The sequence below is a fragment of the Cyprinodon tularosa genome, unplaced genomic scaffold (genome assembly GCF_016077235.1).
Source record: "Cyprinodon tularosa strain WSP-4 unplaced genomic scaffold, ASM1607723v1 ctg179, whole genome shotgun sequence".
Lineage (NCBI taxonomy): Eukaryota > Metazoa > Chordata > Actinopteri > Cyprinodontiformes > Cyprinodontidae > Cyprinodon > Cyprinodon tularosa.
The window spans coordinates 44,287-51,935 of NW_024038602.1; positions in this window are offsets into that span (position 1 = coordinate 44,287).

A 7,649-nucleotide genomic window follows, 5' to 3' on the forward strand; every position below is an offset into this window, starting at 1 on the left:
AAGTACCAAATAACTGACAGCACGGCTAGAAGAAACTAAGGAAACAAGTTAGGGTTTGTGCATCTAATGATATCGAAAAAAATTAAGAAGCTGGAAATTCTGTTCTCTCAAACTTGAAAAGTGTGAAACATCATATGGAAAGAGCGGAGTTTGGAGCCCTGAAAGATTCTGAGATGTATGCTGTTATCACGGACAATAAGTATAACTCGTGTTTAAAGGCTCCATCCAGTTTTGAGTATAAATATCACAATAATAATAATGCTACTGTTATTGTTATACTGAGAAGGTTCAACAGGATTCAGCTGCATCTGAAGTCATCTCCATGCTTTGCAAAAGCAGAATTATTCTACTCAGACACAAGTTTACAGCGAGTGACTGTTTTAATAAAGCCCTTATGTCCCGCCAAGGTTTATATGAAATAATGACATTTATTAACCCAATTTGCTAATGTGAAAAAGAGTTTAGATACAGTCTAATTTTAACTCATTATTTAGCTTATTATTTCAATTCAACCCCATCAATGAAAATATATTTGCATTTTAGGCCATACCCAGCAGAGACCAAACTTTGCTCTTTTACTTATGAAAGACAAACAATTTCTTACTCAATTATAACATAAATGTTTATTATTACATGTAAATGCATCAAACCCAACTGTATGATTTTATTTTAGGTCTTATGCAGGTTAGCAGTTTGTTCATATAAACAGATTTTGCATTTGTTGTTATTTGGCTCTGTAAAAGTCAACTCAGTTCAATTTTATTTAATTAACTATTGTTATTTTGTATTTCCATTTCTTTTTAAATATATTTTATGCAAATGAAAAACAGTGGTGCACTTTATGTGAGGAAACATCTGAACCTGTGCATAAATATCTGTAGTTTTTCCAGCTAAATGACTAATTTTATTCTAATGCAACATTATAGAACATCTGTTAACTAAAATATTTATTTGCCTAAATGACCTTTTTCACAACAAAAAATCTTGATTTTTTTTTCTTTTAACTTTTTATTTATTTGGATTTTCTTTTTTTTAGTTTAGAAAAAACAAAGAACAAAAAAGGAAAAGATTAGACAAACACTTTCAATCTTTTTCACAGATATTGTCTAACATGTGAACCATGCGATCCTTAACTCGCAGAGAAGCATACTTTTTTGTCTTATCAGACGATCATGTAAAATAAATAGTTTCTTATAAGGTTTCTGCTTTTCTGGAGTAAAATGTTAAATAATCAGAAAACGAACAACCCCAAAAAAGCAATAAATAAATAACAAGGTAGCCTAATAGTTTTGCCTCTTTGAGTTAAAATGAAATACAGAAAATCTTCCCTAATATGCGACTAGATCATATAAATTAATTCCAGTTTTATTATATTCAGTTTAAGCTGAAACTTCTGGATTGTGTCTGTAAATGGCTTCATACTTTACAATGGAAAATCGATCTAGAAATAAGTAAATATTTCCTAAATTAAGTGTATTTACCCTTAATTTGAGTAGGTAAATTAGATAGTTTGCCAATGAAATGGGTATCTTTACTCTTAAAATAAGATAAACAGATAATATGCACTTGAAATAAGACAACGCAATTGTGTTAAGTGTAAATTGACTTGTTCCATTGGCAAAATGTCTCTTTTACCTCCTCAAGCCATGAAAAATTCGCTTAATTTAAGGAAAAATTGCTTATCTAGATTTAGATTTTTTCCAGTGTAGTCATTTTCAGTCATTTCCAATGTATCTAATTTCTTTTTGAGCGCTTTGCTCAGTTATGGTGGAAACATTAAAGCTCCGCTTATGATGGTCATCATATTACCCCTCGTATTCCCATCATAATAACGGCATCAGACAAATAAATACCGCGAGATGCAAAAAGGGGAGCCTACCTTTTTTCCCACGTGGAGCCTTAAATAAAACCGTTTTTAGGTCCACGGCAGATTTAGTTTTATTATCCCACTGATGCGTGTGTGAAACGCGCTGAGTGTCCGGACTGTGACCACGCTCCTGTTGGATGGTGATGAGTGAGCGCGGCCACCACTGAGCCAGGCTTTATCCAACCGGGGATGCGCGCAGCTTTGCGCGCTGCTCCCATTGGACGAGAAGGAAGACAAAGGTGTGGTTTAGTGTGACAGAGAAGAAGATTTAAAAAAAAAAAGTCCAGAGAAAAAGGGAGGATGACTGATCGGGTGTTTTGGTGGCATAACACCCACCGAGTGACTGTATGGAAACACTTGAGGTTTCCATTTAGCTCCAGTGTCAGACGCGCTTTGATTAGACTATCTAAGGACACTCACTATAGCTCAAAAAACAAGGTTGAAAAGTTTTTGCACGCAGTAAAAATCCTAGTCTGGTGTCACCCTCCGATTTATGTGCAAAATAAACGGACATCAACCATTTAAATGGGATTTTCGTTTTGATTTTTTCCTCCTGATTCTGTAACTTAAATTCTGCCTCCAAAGAGGCGTTGTCTTTATTCACATTATTTTTCTGATAAGTGAATAAAGAAATGCGTTTTTCTGATAAAAAGCCATGAAATATGTTGTTTTTCTATCTCTGTTTTTCTTTTATAAAGGTAGTTTTATATATATATATATATATATATATATATATATATATATATATATATATATATATATATATATATATATATATATATAAAACTACCTTTATAAAAGAAAAACAGAGATAGAAAAACAACATATTTCATGGCTTTTTATCAGAAAAACGCATTTCTTTATATATATATATATATATATATATATATATATATATATATATATATATATATATATATATATATATATATATATATATATATATATATATATATATATATATATATATATATATATACACACACACACAGAATTACCTCCACTGTCTCCATGATAAAATATAGGCGCTCAAACTGAATGAACTGATTATTTTCTACTTTCTCCATTCTATAAAAAGACTTACATTTTTAGCTATAAAAACAAAATGAATGTGTTCTGACAAACAGAGAAAGACGAGCTGAATCGTGGTGCTTTTTTTTCTGCCTTGTGCGCCACGTCACAGCAGGGTGCCTGGACCCCGGTGGGTTTCAAACGCTGTTAAAGTTGTTCTCACCAGTCTGTAAAACAAACACCACACTTTTAATGACACCCATCCATGGCACCGTGTAGTCTGTCTCCCATAAACTCTCATTTACTCCCATTTTATCAGGAGAGAAACCTGGAGAACATTTGAAGGCACATGTATGTTTTATGTTTTTGGGAGAAAAAGAAGAGGTACCAAAATGTTCTTGCAGCTGCAGCTCTTATCTCATCAGTTTTTGTTTATCTAAGGGTTTGTCTTTGAAACGCACTGCCTCCAAACATCAGGACAAAAGAGATCACTGTTTTAAAATAAATACAACATTAAGAGACTAAAGGGAGTCCCCACATCAGGTGGAAACAGACGCAGAAAGAGACGCGGCAAGGAGAGAAAAGGAGAAGCCTTCAGGGAGAGAGGGAGGTTACCGAGAGTTGAACCAGGGATTAAAACTCACTGATTGCTATCTATCACATTGAAAACTAAGAACAATTAAAATAGAGCTTAATTATATGTGTTAACTTGCCAAAGGGAGAGGTGATTCACATACACCCAAATCAAGACTCCAGCGGATGAAATGTCTTTCAGTTTTAAATGTGCCTTTGCTTTAAAGGCATCCTTTACGCGTTGATTTTACAAACCCCTATATAAATAATGATAATGATTAAATAGCTGTCAGAATAACCTATGTTTTATTTATTTATTGTTGTCCATGATAGTCTTTCATAGGATGCATGTTTCTAACAGAAACATCTTGCATGGAAAATATACATAATTAACCAGGTTGTAGGCTTGGCATCTAGGGAGTGTATCGAAAGTTGTTATTGAAAATGGAATAGTTGTTTTTTAAAGTGTTATGGTGAATGAATGGGTTTGCATCTAAAGGTAAAAAAACAAAACTACAAATAAATAAATAAATAAATAAATAAAATAAAAATAGAGTAACCCGAAGATCATCTGAGTATAAAACTTGTTCATGCTTTCAGTTTGATGTAAACCTCGTAAAAAACAACAAAAACAACAAAGAACAACAAAAAAGAAAACAAAAACAGAAAAAAACAAAAAAACGAATACCTTGTTGGTTTTAAGATCTGCCAATTTCGGATTAGATTAAATTTTATTTTAGTCTTTAGCCCGAATAAAACTGCTTTGGTGAGAATTTTGCGCCCCAAATGTTTAAAATCTTATGATCTATAAACCCCAATCTCATTTGTCTCTTCCAATTCATTAGAACTAGATAAATACCCTTAGATCTTATTTTAATATCAGAAAGTTTATGTGTAGATTTGTAGCCTACTGTTTGAAGCGAAGTAAAAAAGGAAGAAAAAAAAAAGGAGTGCGGTAACCTGCGGCGACAGGTGGCTGCCGGAGTTGCGGGGAAAAGGTCAGAGCAGCAAACATTTCCGACTCCTTAGATATAGATAAGACTTCATGCATACCCCAACAGTTTTCCTGTTTATACTGTAGGGCCCGAAGTGTTTGGTTTCTGAAAACATCGAGGAGCGGAAAAGGATCTTTGTTTTAAACCCCATATCATGTCACCTGTCAGAAACCTTTCATTTATCATAGAATATCTAAATGGATGTAATTCAAAGTTATAAATGATTATAGATAAAGAATGCATCCTTAATTCCCGACGAGCATGTTTGGAAAAATACACTTTTTAAACAGTGCGCACCCCGTGCGCAGTGACGCGTGGCTTCCTATCTGTTAATCCGCACGCTCCCGCATGCATTCCCCGCACAGCCATCCCCCATACATGGGCATTCATTGACAACATTTACTAGAGTTGGTAAATGTCCTTTTGTGGTCAACGGGTGGAGATGAGCCCTGTAATTGGTTTGTAATAGCTAAAGTAAAAGGCACAATATTGATGAACTCATTAGGCTAATGTTTTTTCACAAGTGCTGAAAAGGTGTAATTTAATGACTTTATAAGTTCCTCCACACCTCTGTTCACTTTAGCTCATATGTTCAGAACAAGGCAGTGAAGATGTTAAGATAATTATAACCATGTTTTCTTTTAGCATATAACATTTGATAAAGTCCAAATTAATTAAATAAATAGAGTCTATGGGGAACTCACAGCTTAGGTTAGAGACTTTTGCACAAAACTACATAAATTAGTCATGCTTAACAAATCTTATCTTTGTAGAATAATGATATGGAAAACACAGTTTGAGGAGGGAGAGAGCAGGAAGATCCATTTGTTCCAATGAGACATGGAAATGTAGAAAATGCAGAAAACATAATGGATAAATGTGCCCTAGATGAGGCAAAAAGGAAACAACAGACTTTATAATAGAGATCTATTTTAGCAGAAAGCTAAGATTGCTCCTCACCCTGAGCATCTCCATGTTAGTGGCAGCATCATACTGTGGGATGCTTTTCTTCAGTAATGACAGATTAGCTGGTCAGAGCTGAGGAGAAGATGGATGCACAAAAATGAATCATGGAAGAAATCATGTCAGACATAAAAAATATATATATTTAAAAAAAAGAGATACATTTTAGACTGTAGCTACGGTTCAACCTTTCAGTGATGAAATAGAATCCAATCAATATCAATTGTTCAAGGAACATCCAGACCTCAAGATTACTGTATCTCTGGTAAGACGTAAAAACTGATACATTTGCAAAGCTAATGGAGAGAAACCGCATCGCTGTAATCGTAATAAACAAAAACAAACAAAACAACGTCTAAAGTACTGTTGAATATAAATGTGAATCACACTTTTAATATGTTTTTGTGAACAAAGCCTTTCCCTTGTTTGTGTCTTATTTTGTTATGCTGGTTTACAAAACGAATGAGCCTCATTAACATCTGATGGTATTTGCAATTTTACTGTAATAAAAAAGCAAAAATCTTAAGATAGTGTATGGAAGTCAGACAAAGCCTCTGATCCTCAAAGCAGTGAAACCTCTAACCACACAAACATTTTTCAATGGAAAAAGCCATAAACAGGTGAGGTTAGGTGATGCCTTCAAAATGGACCTAGCCTGGTCCCGGTGCTGACTTTCTTCTCCCAACTGTCATGATGGAAGTGTAGCCAGCAGCTTTTTCAGCTCGTCCTTCTTCATCCCTTCGGCACCGCCCCTCTCTATTTGCCCGGCCTTTACCATCTGGTGGGGGCTCCCCTCCACTCTACCCCCTCATCTTTTTCTCCTCACCTTCCTGTGTTTTGTGCACAGTCCACCCTCCCTCCAGCAGTGCCCGTCTTGGTCCGGCCCCGTCCTTTGTTCCCCGTGTGCCCCCCATTTCCGCTTTTGTGTTACCCTCTGACCTCACTCCCTTTCCCTTTCCATCTCCCCACCCACCCCCTCATGCTGCACCCAGGACTCCCAAATCTTCTTGTTCTTCTCTTGACTGCTTCCCCTTCAGATTTCTTTTGGGAGACTAATAACTGTTGCTAGCATGACTCACACAAAATCCCAGCATGACTGCTATTGTAAGGCCAACAATGGCAAACAGGCAGTAATAGCCATTATAAACAGAGGGGCTTGCAGTGAGCATAATGTTTAGTTGTGTTAAGTCAGTATGTGATCTGAAGCTGCGATTAGAAGTGAAATCCTTCTTTATCTCCCTCATATTTCTCTAGACTTTAGAGGTTTTGTCACTTTCTGCCTGAAAAGAAATTAATCTAAATGTGTCGTCATTACCTTGATGATTTATATGAATGAGCTCAATGCGGGCAGTAATGGTTCCCTCTGATCCATGCACATTTGTAATCGTAGGGCACTTTGATCACAGAAGCTGGTGGAGCTTGTCGTCATGCCCGTCAGGCAGAGGTGAATGCTGTGGAAACGGGCAGCACAGAGTTGGCTACTGGGTACAAAGTCTGGTGCTGATAGAGCTCCAGAGATCTGCTCTCAGTGCAGAAGCATCCTTCTAGTATTACGGTGAAAAAAAACAACAAAGAAACAAGTTAGATTTTAATTAGCGTCTGTATTTGAGAAGGAAAACAAATGATGAGTTTTTAAAGTGGTTGATTCCTGAACGCAAAATGAAACATGAGAAAAATCTGTTCCTCGTTTCGTTCCGTTTTTGAAAAACAATTAACCTTTACATTCCAGGAAATGAAAGTTCTCTAGAACCTTATTATCTCTTGAACAAAGCTTTTTGCATCTGTTGATAATATTTGGATTAAATTACAACAGGTGATTTTTTTTGTTTCCTTTTTGTGATTTTTTTTTTTTTTGATGTTATAGTAGTTTCCCAATTTGGTTAAGTCCAAAATGACTTAATGACTAACTTTTATAATATCAAGGTAAGTAGTTATTTCATATACAAGAAGACGAAATTTGACTTGTTACCTTTAAGAACCTCTTTTCTTCAAGTTCATTAAAAATATCCGTGACAGATCTTTTACAGTTAGAATAAAAACATATTATTCCATGCCAATAGATCCTTGTGTCTTTAAAATATAAGCCTTTGCTACCCAAAAGTGTTTCAATGCAGAATGCCTATTGAAATAAACTATTATTAGCTGACTATTATGATGATGAAATCAGTTTTTTTTATTCAAAACTTTGCCTGAAACCTTGAACATTTTCTCTCTAAGCACTATTTTTTATCTGCATTGGT